At 32.9% G+C, this 13,415-nt stretch overlaps 1 protein-coding gene across 3 annotated transcripts in view; it reads right to left on the reverse strand.

The window, feature by feature from the left end:
- Positions 1-13,415, reverse strand: part of LOC109546161 (protein slit) — a gene marked incomplete at its 3' end in the record, with an annotated part of 191,607 nt that overhangs the window by 11,650 nt on the left and 166,542 nt on the right.

Below are 13,415 nucleotides of genomic sequence, written 5' to 3' on the forward strand. Positions count from 1 at the left end.
GAATTTTGCGTTGCAAATGCGACAAATTTATCCTGATTGATGAAAACCTTCAACCGATTTTTGAACACAATTTGGTAAACATGTTAATTTTCGCTCCAGTGAGTGATGGCTCGGATGAGCGATGCCGACACTGTTATATTATCAAATGGTGTGTTAATTTCCATCGGTGACAAATTGGCATTTTTAACCATTTTGCCGCAAATCTGCAACTGACGAGCGTCAATTAAATAGCGTGTCATTCCATTTTCCTATCGAGCCAACTGCATCGATTTCGAATGTTCGGAAATTTTTAAATTGAGAATAAGGGAACTGATTCGGATCGAGAGGACGGATTTATTCAAATTGGGAAAAAATCTTTGTCATTTGCAAGTAAGGTGTAGAGCAATTTGTAATTAATTTTACTACTTTTACTTTAGCAGCGTTATTAGCCCCCACAATAACATTGAAATTATACGGTTTTAGCTCAATTACGGGCATATGTGCTCAATTAGAATTAATGTTCTGAAGTCGATGGTAATTCTATGAATATATTTAGTTTTTTGCCGTTGCCAACAAATGCTGCGTGGCAGAAGGGGAAAACAACAACCTCAGTCCACGTTTTCTATGTTATTATTGATTGTTTAAAAGGTAAAAGTTAAGTCCTCTTCGTTTTTACAGGTTTTCACTATCCATCGTAATTTAACGATAAATATACAGGTCGCACTAATCAGTATCCTGTATATACATTGTCGACATTTATTTTGTCTTACTTAATTGCTGTGATGGCAATGCTTCAAATAATAATAAATGATCGTCTATACAGCACGTAAATCTAAATAAAAAACATGGTTGCGATCAAGTACCCGATAGTGAAGTGTATAGAAAGTGCGTATAGAAGTTTAGTTTTATCTCCTGTTTACTATTTCATGCAACATGCTGCCATGTTCATTTTATGACCCTCAATGGGATCAACAAGTTCACCTTAGAAGTCCCAACACGTATTCGAGGGTGAGTTTCAGACTAAAGGGTCGTTCTTTTCCGCTTGAATCTTCCCAATGTGACTAATTTTATTTTTTTTATATTCTTGAGCATACTATACGAAACTTTTGCTTTCGTCCTAAAATTGTAAACCATTTGACGACAAATTGACAGCAGTAGGTCATGCAAGATAATTTTAACCATTCTAGTGGATTAATCGAGGATTTTGCAATCAATTAAAAAGTTAATAAAAACAACAAGTTACATGAAGCAAATCGCAAAGAATCGTATATTTCAATTATATAAAATAACATTGCACCTCGAGGCTATCTATCACAAGATATTTTACTACTAGCAATCCAGAATTGAATCAAATTACTTTTCATTCTTATTACTTCAGAACAGCGCACAGGAGGAATTATCGAATGTGGTAAAATTAGAAATAAAACGGAATCGATAATAAGATATATGATTAAAAATAGTTCTCGGATTGATATCAAAAAGGAGTATATCGTCTTAGATATCAAAAAGGAGTAAACACTAAATCGGAAATTATGGTTAATACCGTAAAAATGATGTAATAACTGTTAGCATTTGCAAGTGCATTGGTATATTCAGAACTTTTATAACTTTGCTTATTATAAAAATCTTATTCCTCGTTTCAAACTTGCAAAACTAGTTATACGATTATATGTGTACCATTGCCTGGTAAGTAAGTTCAAAGCATTTTCTTTCAAGAAATTTTCACATTTTATTTATACCGATGGATCCCGAGGCATACGTTTGAACTTCCGTCTCTAATTCGCAATAAGCATCTCAAAGAGCCCACATAAGCCCTGCAAGTAACTATTGGCAACAAGATGCCCTCGAGCGTAAACGAACTTCTTTGAAATTTTAATTCTCTCGCTCGCAGTAAACAGACTCAATAAACTCTATGAAATGAACACTCGAAAACTAATACAGGGAGTAGTACCGCGGTAACATTTTTATTTCGTCTTCTGACTCTGACTTTTACGGAGTTTTACGAGCTAAGTTTCCAGAATACAAACAAATAACATAGAAGTACGAGAAATAAAACGAAGGGGTGAGAACATTTGATCTTTTATCAGCAGGTATAAGTTAAAAAAGCGACAGCAGGAAAATAATATTCATATAAAATGTATGTTTGAAAACGTCTAATAAATATCTCAGTGGTTTCGATACTCATTTTTGTCTTCCTCTTTAGCTTAGCTTAAATATTTGACTTATATATTTACCAATCACTGTTTAAGGTTCGTTAATCTATGCTTTAAACCGACAAAAGTTAATAAAAAATTAGCTGTTTAGATGTTGAAACCAAATTGTTATTTAAGTTTTTAGCTATTTGATATAAGTGATAAATATTAAACGAAAAGAAATGAAAACGATACAGCAAGGTCTGTATTTTTCTTTTTGAATGGAAATTATATGTAAAAATTGATACATTTTTTTAATATAAAAATTTTTTGCTGCCAAACTAACATTTTACATTACTCTGCCTTATACCAAACAGACTACTTTCAGTATTTGTTTATGAAAAGAACATAGTTTTGCCGAATCAACTAATTTTTAATGCAAAAAATGACGACAGTTTTTTTTAACTGAATTGATTCATTCTCGTTTTTAGTACATAGTAGGTATAGGTACCTACTACTATAAGTACAAACCTTAGCTACGGAAAGATACTTAGTACGCAAACCTTAACTGCCTTCATAGTAATTTGCATACGATTTAAATTATCCCTAGGATTATATCACTATTTATTATTTTTTTATTTTCCTAATATTTACTTTACCACCTTATTCATGTAATGTGCTGTGAAACTGTATTTCAAGAGTAAGAAAGTTCTATTGCGTGATGGCGTCTCAGTGAGTTTTCGTACCCTCCGTGGCAATTTGCGCACTTTTGTACTGCAGTCCAAATTGAGTTTGCCGGCAAATTCTTCAGCAATTACCATCGCCTTTAGAAAACGCTAACCATAGAGCAAAAACAAGCGAATGCCCCAGCTCTCGGCTTCAAATAGTTTCTTAGAGTTGTTTAGTATGCAAGAGGGTGCTCTCAATGTTCGCCGAACTATATCCTTTTAGCATTGCCTTCTGTACTTCTCTATGTAAAACCGCGGGCGAAATTCAGAGTTTGCTTGCGGAGAATTATTGAGTTAAAATTGAGTTAGAGCTACAATTAAAGCATTGGAATAAGGATAATGGGATTGGAGCGGTGGATGTGAATTTACTCGGAATTTTCGTTTAAACATAAATACAGCGGTTTCTTTTGAACCCGGCTTTCCGGTAGAAAATACACTTTTTGTTTGGATAGGATTAAAAACACACTGGTGAACTTGCAAAGAAGTTCAACGAGCGCAGTTTTGCATGAGCCTTTTAAAACACTTTTTCTTTTACATTAGCTTACATCAGCGTAGGTTGAAATGAGTGCATTTCGTCTGCGCTTACAGGTTTTATTCATCATCAGGCGTCATTTAATCTAAACATTTAATAAAACTATACTTGATATAATCGTGTTTTTCTGATGTACTTCCGCACCCAATAAAGCTCACTAAAGAACAAAACTAAATATTTTTCAATAGAATTTAGCAGAAAAATCTGGCGTCTTTTAAAAAAGATTTTCGTCCCCACAAAACCTTTTAAGGGCTTAGCAGCCAAATAGGTCAATGTAATGCAAAGCAAGGCTCTTTCTTTAACAGCAACGATAAATTGGAAATTTAGCCATGTTAGGTTGGCTGTTTTTTTTATTGTAAATTATATGTATGAGTTCTTCAAAAAAATGATTGGAGATAAAAACGAGATTGATTTAGTTTTTTAATAAATGATTGTCATAATTGAAATAAATTTAATGAAATTGTCTATTAATATGTGTAGTACGTATATGTATAACACTGAATAGTTTCATTGAATTTTATCCCGTGTGTACACATCCACCTCCTCTCTTAAATATCTCTGAATATTTTTCTTTGATTAACATTTGCGATGCGTTTGATGCGTGCATTTACGAAATTTTTGGTCGTCTCAGTATATTTGGCATATGGAAGTCGTAATAATAAAAACACAATATTGGTTATGGCCAGGAGTCCACGTAAACACCAGTAGGTTTCTAATGATACAAGAAGTAAGGAAAGTCAAAGCTGGTATATTTACGAATCACTGGAAAAGTTCAAAAACACACTAATTTTTAACCCACTATGGCATCCAGATACGGTGATAAAACTTCATTCGAAGCATGAAGTTTACAACGAAGAAAATGTAATACTTTTACCAGTGATAAGGTTTATATTTTCTGTAAAACTTTGGTTATTCTATCTCCTGATATAATGCTACCTTCATAGTGCTCAAAACGATAAAATGTAGTGTATGTTTTGTAGAATTATCCAGCAATAAATATGAATTTGCATGTGGTTAAAGATGCCGACTTTTCATCCAAGTGGGAGAGCTGAATTGTTGGGTAAATTAAGACCAGTTTTTTACGAAATAACACTTTTTTGCTTTGGTACACTGTTACAATAGCCATTCCCTTAAGAGTTATTTTAATAATCAGCTCAGCAAAATAAAGCATATTTTGCGCCACTCTGTATATTTTAATAAATACCTACATATTAACAATACTGAAAGAGAATTTTTCACATTTTAAAATTAAATAGACCCTTACACAAAAATTATTTTTGGCTTAAAGAACAAATATAAAAGTCACAATATTTCGCCAATATTCCAAACGCAGGCAAAAGAAAAAACTGAAATTGGAACTAAACTTTTCATTTAAACCTTTGAGATCATTAAGCTGTAGAATGCGACCATTTGTATGTTGGAGAGACACAGAGGGGATCTCGCTATTACTCACAATTAAAAAATCAATTCAAAACGCATTCCAGCCCATTTCCACCAATTAAGGCAATTTGACAACCGCAGATAATTGAATTAAAGGCGCTCCAGAGAAATAAGCTAATGTCGGTAATTTTACTATTACTATGCAGGACGCACTGCTCTTTCCAAAGATGGAGAGGCACCTCTATATTTATTTCCGTTGGGCAGACAAGGCTTTTTGGCCATTAATTAGACATTTATGTGGTCAACGTAAAGTAGTCAAATTGCGTAGAGAATTTATTGTAAAAAATGCAGATTTTTCATCTGGCTCTACAATTTTCCATAAAATCACGAGAGTTAAAATAGTGATCAGTTGGCTGCTAATCAATTATTAAAACTAAAGTTTATGTAATGATTGCTTTCCTGTTTGGTGATTAGATTGAATGAAAATGAAATTAATTTAATTAAGTTTAGTATGCTGTTTCAAGCTACAAACAAACAAAAAAACAAATTAAAGCGATCAAAACAGGACCTTTGGAAAATTGGCTGTAAAAAACTATTCAAATTGTTATAAAATTAAAATAAAGTCCATTTAAAAAGACATTAGGCATCCAGGTATAAAATAAATAGCAATCTTCGCTCAGAACCTGGTTTAATGTGTTCAGTCTCTTAAAAAAGTAATCGCTATTTTTCACCATCATACATTTAAAGCCATTGTCTTTAGCAAATATTATTTTACTTAAAATAACAATTTAGCTCACTGCTGATAACTTAGTATACAATTTCGTCGCATTTCGATATGTCTAAAATGTGATTTAACCTGTGGCACTTGCTGTTGAAAGAACACCATATGCTATTCATTTTTAGATGATAATATTACATTTTACCATATTAAAAATTACTTTTCTTTTCTAAATGTGCACATACTTGTTTTTAGACAATGCGATTTAATATTCAACATAATGAACAACAATTGCTATATGAATACCTAATAAAACGTAGTTTTCAACTAAAGAAGGTGTGCATAAAGTGCCGCCGTAGTGAAGAATTGCGTTTAAAGGTGCACGAATCTTTAGCACTAATTCCTATCATGGGAGGGTGATTTCATACCCGCAAGCAATAAATGCACATCTCCAGCCACCCAAACGAAAAAACAATAAATTCTCGGCAGGTCTGCGTTACTTTGGTCACTTCTTGGGAACCGGCACACGCCTGCGGGTGGGCGTACCACAGATATCCCACGATTTTCAGAATAGCTCACGATCTCGAATATTACTTATGACCGGGAATTATTTATTTATGATTACTCGAGAATATCGGCGGTTTGTTCGATTAAAAATTCGCTTCGACCTCAGCGTTGTTATTACACAATTCGATGCGATTGTTATGAAATAGCAAACTTTCAGCGTGGTATTAAACTAGTTGTTACAGTGCGGCCATCAGAAGCCGATCCAACCGCCGATCTCATCGGAATTAATAACCATCATCGAGAAAAGTGAGAAATCAAGATTATGCACTGGTATTACATGTACTTATTGAAAATTGTAGTCCTAAAGCTATTTTATCTGCTTTTCTCGTAGAGACTGGTGATATCGCTAGAGTTTCTCTTATCATTCACATTGATCTTTGGAATCAGTGGGTTTTCACATTTCCAATACAAGCAGAAAACGTTATAAATGAGGAAATGAGACCTTCCAAATATATTCCCAGTTTCGACTATTTTTTTACGGGGTGCCTCATAAAATTGAAATTAATTACACAGTTTTATTTAGAATTTCCCAACTTATAACAAATGATTACTGTAACTGTAGACAACGTTCGGACTCTATTATCACGTCGAAACACAATGAAACCATTTTAAAATAATTATAAAATTGTTATTCAAGTTCACCTGCTTTTGAACACGCAACGAATAATACGTAGCTCACTTCTAACGGACCTCTATGCTATAATTTGGGCGAGCATTTTTTATGGAAATTTAATTATAGGAGGAAAAAATAAGATGTCCTCAGTCGGGCTTATGAGATATTCATTTTTTCTGTATTAGTAGTGCATTTAAAAATGCAAATCCTTTTGGGAAATTACACAAATTAAATATTACTATCTAACTCTGTTATCGGTTAGGAATAAATGTTCGGAGATGTAAGCGATTTTATAAGACAAGATGTTAAATATAATTTGCATTTATTTTTATTAACAAGTTAGTACAATATTTTTACCACAAACTGACACAAAATACTTCAATCTAAAATATTAATTAAGAATAGATACACATAAAGTAAGTATCTAAACAGCTTTTTTTGAAAAAAGAGAATACAGAAAATGTGCTAAATTAGACGTTGAAATGAATAATTTATGGTAATTTACACACAATGGCGAGTAGCTGTAACTCATTAATAAACCTAAACCGTATTGTTTCAAAGTAATAGCGTCGCATTTTTTGGATAAATTAATCTGCAAATGTGTCGCACTTTGTATTGCATGTAATATACATATGGCAATCCAAATTAAGCGCTCAAGCGCTCCCATTGATTTAGACATGCACAAAACATCGTTTTTAATAATATTACAAATGGTTTAATATTATTATCTAGCGCAATAACAATGGAGCACTCAGTCAAAAAACGGAAATGACAGTGCGAACAGATGCCTGAAAATTAATTAAAATAGTACGAAATCGGACTGGAAATAAATTGCGACTTTTCCATAATTTCTAATCATTAGTTAACTCTCAGAACATTGGCGTCAGAGCTGTGGGGTTCGATATTTTGGGCTACACCGCAATTCCACTTAGTATCAAATGGCTCATTAGTAGGTGCTTAAACATATCTAAAACATAAATAAACACAATAATGGACAATCATCATCCAGTCTTATTTAGGCTCAAAGTGTGTGGAACAACAAAATTCGCATTTACTTTAAACAACGCAAGGTGGAAACCTTTCTCTCAACATCAGAAGCCCACATAATATGAATATGGCGAGTTACTGCCTCAATTCGAATACATTCGCTGGAATATCGTGGTATGACATGGCCGATTACCGAAAAAACAATGTATGAACAAGCATGACAACCACTACAGAGAAATTCAAGTAAAACAATATGTACGCATAAAATGTTGCTGTGCAGACAAGTAAAGCGGAATCCTTGATATATGTATTTCGATGACCTAGATTCGATATCGCTAAACTTACATTTGACACCGTTTTATGTGTATGTGTACAACACCCGAGCGAAAGATCGTTATCCAACAAGTATTCCGTGACAAACTCAGATTAATTTCCGTTTTACACCTTTCCCTTGATTTTTAATTTGTCCTTAGTGGGGGGCAAATCAACATTTCGTACAACACGAGTAGAAGAATGGCGCGTCATACGCACTTAAATTATGATAATTCAGTTATCTGCTGAATTTATGCTGCGAGGAGATAGAGAAGCCTCAAACCCAACGTGCTGGTGTATTTCGTAAGAACACAAATGTTCAGATGATGAAACAATTTTTTAAACTATAAAGAAAATAAAAAAAAAACGATTTTATTGTAGGTACTATAAATTTATTTGTGAAAGCGCAGAAAAATTATAAAAATATTATATTAAGCAAATTGTTGCTCTTGAAAAAGTTCACACATGGACTTACGTTAAAGTGTGCAATATAATTTGATCTACTTGCATGGCCGTTTTTCATCGAGCCTAAGCAAGACCGACATTTTCTGGTAAATCATTTATAAGTGTCCAGACATAAAAAAATAACCTTAAAGGGTGATTGTTAAACTTCACAGTTGTTAGCTAATTATTAAACCTAGTGTTCAGCAATAAGTCTGGGTCTGAAGTTTCAGTCATTTAAAGTGTACAGCAGGCAGGCCTTTTTACCGTTATCGTTCAGCGAACCGCTACTGCGATTACTACTTCAGATAAATCACCTAAAACTGCGTGATTCGGTCAATTCTAAGTACTAAAACTTGTAAAATGTCAGATACTGAACTCGGGGCACTTTTTACAAATGTCGGCTTCACATGACATCAGTGCAAACAAAATACTTTAAGTCTATAGTCCGGGAGCTAGGTTAACAGACTAACTGCAAATGTAACAATTAGACCCAACGAATTGATTTTGGTTGATTAAACATTATTCAGTCAAGGCTTTATTATTCCTTCCTCCCTGAATCTTCTTATAGTTATTAATAAAATTAAATTGTTGGATAATTCTTGAAAATTTTACAGAATAGTAAACAAGAGGTTCTTGAACTCTTTGAAAAAAAAGAAGATTGTAGGAATAAAGTTTACAGGTACGGCCATAAATTTACCTCAGCCTGGTGTATTATTGTTTATTCTTTTTTAAATTAAGAATTTAATTTAAAAACCGACTCAAAAGTTATGATAAACGTACAATCAAAAAGATAAATGACAAAGCCTAAAACTCATGTCAAAACAAATAAATAATAATATAATAATATATAAAATATAATATGACAAATTAAGTGAGATTAGAAGATTGTGACGGTATGAACACATAAAATATAGCGTGAAAATGTATACACATATCAAACGACGAACTAACAGAAAGTTAAGAAAGAACAATTTTTTGAAAAATCGATGCCGTTTTAAAAATGTTCTCTCAGAATTTCAACGAAGAATGATTGTTTAGAAGGAAACTGTTTGAAGCCGATAAATAGAAACAAAGCACAAAATGTTTTCTAATTTGTTGCATTAAATAGCGAATTAGACCATGAGAACTTATTGGTTATTTGTTTGCATTAATTTTAAAAGTTTGTAATTTTTGAGAAAGCATAAAAATTGGTTATTGAAAAAGTGCAAAATTATGATTACAAATAATCAGTTTTGAAAACTTTCCAGCCAGACAGGCACATACAAATTAAAGCAAAATTCCCATACTAATTTTCTAAGGTTCGGGTTTATATGAACACCAGGTATAGGTAAATTAGTCGAATGCTCGAGCTCCTGTACTATTTTCGCCCGGTATATTAATGCGAAAAGTTAATCGCCATAGCAAAATTAGCATACAAGCAACAGCATGTTGAGGGATTATTAGGGCGTAGTTCATAACAAAACATTTGAAAAATGGGCTGTCTCGCTAGCTCTCCTTGTAATTACTTGTTACTCCCTGTTCCAAGTTTTGTAAGACATATTTTATTACTTGTTAAGATATTCATCGTGAACTTTAAGGGTTGTTGATAGTTGAGTTTCGCATTGTAAAAGTTTCCACCAAGTTTTGTCTGTCTTACGAGCGAAGCGGTCATTAATCGAGTTACTAATGTAACGAAAATTATTTTCGTTTGTTCCAAGTTTTTAAACAGATTTAATGGATTTTGTAAATTGATAATTTATTAGAGCTTTTACATCAATTTTCTACAGTGATTTGCAACATTACGGATGTTGAATTTGTATAGAAAAGTTTGAAGAACGTTATGAACACAACTGAGTTCAAAAACTGCAGATCGAAAGCAAAACAACGAAATTAAAAAGTATATATTGCCGTTGGAAATGATTCAATAATCTTATAGGTAAAGCTGATCTAAATGTAAGGAAAAAAGTACAAAAGCTACAAGATGAGATGTGAATCATTTTAGATGTCCAGAGCTGGGCCCTGAGATGATAAATTAATCTGCATATTAATGACCAAAACCATAAAATGTCCCAGACGTAAAACTTCTGATATAATCTGAGATTGAAAAGTACCAGCAATCACAATTATTTTCAGGCACCCATGAAATCTCACATTACTTAGCACTATTAAGCAAACATCTACGTTCAACTTCGAAACTCTGATTTAGCCTTGTAGAACGTGATTGAAATCAATGAAAAAAATGTGTGTGTAGAAAATGTTTTACCGAATAGCACATTTTCCTGTAGCTTTTACGATTACAAACATGATTACAGTGAGTATTTAAAAGCCATAGGCTAGGACCGCTAATTCCGCAATAAATCCACCTGTCATACCACGTTTCGCCTAGAAAATAGTAAACGTACAACTTAATCCCAACAAAATATACATAATTATGATGCATGGCCCCATCTAATTTGCCTAACACTTCTGAAAATCTTTCTCCAAAAAATATAGGTTAATCCTAATATTTATTTCTTACACACACGCAATCTGGTCGTATCCCACATAACTTTTAAACCGAAATGTCCCTCCCTAACGACTGTACTGTTGGCGTCATTCTGAAAGGCTTAAAATTCGGAATTCAATGCTGGAATTCCGGCCAATTGTGATAAATGAAACGATTATAGGAAACTCATGTTGTACACAAGTGGGGAAAACTGAAAACAAATTTTAATTTCCGCATTTCCTGCACAGGACCGGAATGGCATTCGACATGCTTTTAATTGGGGGTTGCAAATATTTAATTATAATTTTGGGCATTCATTATAGAACCCTGATTAAATATTAGAGAAAACATATTAAACTTGTAATCGCCGCTAAACACATGTTGCTTTTTAATTATTTTGCCTTCAATCGAAATAAATCGTCTAGATGCATATTGGAAGTTCAAGATTATCAACATCAGCATATCGTTTTCATGTATGAAACTAACAATTTCTCATATGCTTCGGGACATCTTAAAAGAGCTACAAAATACCTTTGCAAGCAACAGATTTTATAAAACGGAATGACTACTAAAAATCTTGTTAAAACTTATCTCATATACAGGCACATTTTAACAGCTATATTTTTATATCCATTCGTGGATGGAACCGTTCAGAAAGAGCTTTACGGTAAACTTTTCTTCCGCTTTTAGACAAACTTTTTAACAGGAACTTTAAATTTGGCATGTGTTGGGTCGTTTACACTGAGTATATCTGTGTACATGCAAAGAGGAAACTTGGGCAAGCAAAATGAAGATACATTAACGAAAAAGCGACCATATGTGCTAGCGCTAGGGAGCTTAATTTTATTTCAGAATGCATTATAAAATTTTGAATGCAGTCGGTAATAACATTTAGGAAGCGATACGATGAAAGCAAATTGAGATGGAAATTCCCAAGGTGCTTTCAGCCCAGCTTCCTGATCTCATAAAAACTGAGTACAGCTTAGAGTACAGAATTAACTATGATGTATGCATAATAAGAAATAATCAAAAACATAAATTAAATCTAGTCAGAATATTAATCGAATGCTACGATTTCTACGATTAAGAACAGTTAATTTAATTAAATCCGTAATAAGATAGCGACCGATTTTGTGGACCATAAATATGCATCGGCGTCTTAATTAATGATGAAAAGATAGGAACAGATATTCAATGTTTCTCAGCAATATATTACATATCTATTACTCCAATAATATTTACGCTGATAATAAAAAATGAGGAATTTCTAGGCAATTATCTATTTCATGTGGGAATAGGTAGGTGTCTATTTGAAGCACGGGGCAGTTATTGTATGTTCTAAGAGACACATTTTATATTGAATCCAATGAAATTCTGTGTTGATGCGATTTCCAACTTCGTTATGAAGGTCTTTACAAAAAAAACTGGTATGGAGTATAAAAACCAAAACTAAAACAAGTTCAATTTTAGCATTGCAGCTAGCAAGACAGATAATTTCTCACTTCATCTAACAACATATAATTAATTCGGAAACTGCGTGCATAGTTGAAATTCGGAGGTGTACTTTCACTGGTTGCATGGCATTCATCAAGCGCATCATTAACCGGCCTATGGTAATATAAACCACCTATCTGGTGATGAATGCGTTAAATGGCTGTAATATTTTTCGGTAACTTGACACCTAACAGGTTTTATTATTTTTTTACCGTGGTTCCGACAGTTACTAGAAAAATGGGTTTAAAAAACGACCGCTTGAATAATCGTTATCATATTTTATGTGGTTAAGACACTGTAAGGATACGAGGGTTACTTAATGCTACTCAGCTAACTGGATCAGCTTAATTTTTCTCCTACTTTATGTGGAAAAAGCGCTAAACTTCAGGTTGTTAATAATAGTAATAATAGTTCTGTAAGAGTATAGTTATTGTATATTATTTTGCTTCTTAGCTTCGAGTTGAGTCGCAAACGCGGAAATTCTCACTTATTTTTTCGAACCAATTATTCTGTATATAATAATAATAATGTAATTTATTGATTCGAGAAAATAAGCGAAAATTTTCGAATTGCAACTCAACTTGAAGCTAAAAAGCAAAAAATGATCAACGTCTCAGTACCAGAACCTTTTCAGAAGCAAATAAGAGCAAAGAACCTGCAGTTTAGCCACGTTTCCAATAAACTATTCTGGACACACATTTTTGACGTTGATACTTTTTTCAAGCGAGGTGATTTTTTATCAATGGTGAACTTTTACCAATTTAAATGTAGTTAGAAAGCGGCAATAGTCAAGGAATTTAAATTGAATAAACATTTTGTGTGAATGCTTGATTAACATCGATATATTGCACACTTTTCGAAATCTTCAACTTTGCAACTTTTGGTTACTCATATGCTCTGAAGAATAGTGATTTTCATTAAGAAAGTGCAGTCAAAATGAACAGAAATTATAAAAAGAAAAGACACTCAAATGCAAAATAACAAGTAACAGAAAATTCTTAAAGGTTGCACCATATTTTTGGGCGGTTATTCTGAATTGTTTGTTTGGCTGTATTTTACCTACCT

The sequence above is a fragment of the Dendroctonus ponderosae genome, unplaced genomic scaffold (assembly GCF_020466585.1).
Source record: "Dendroctonus ponderosae isolate FM_Combo_2020 unplaced genomic scaffold, Dpon_F_20191213v2 Dpon_F_20191213_7, whole genome shotgun sequence".
NCBI classification, from domain to species: Eukaryota; Metazoa; Arthropoda; class Insecta; order Coleoptera; family Curculionidae; genus Dendroctonus; species Dendroctonus ponderosae.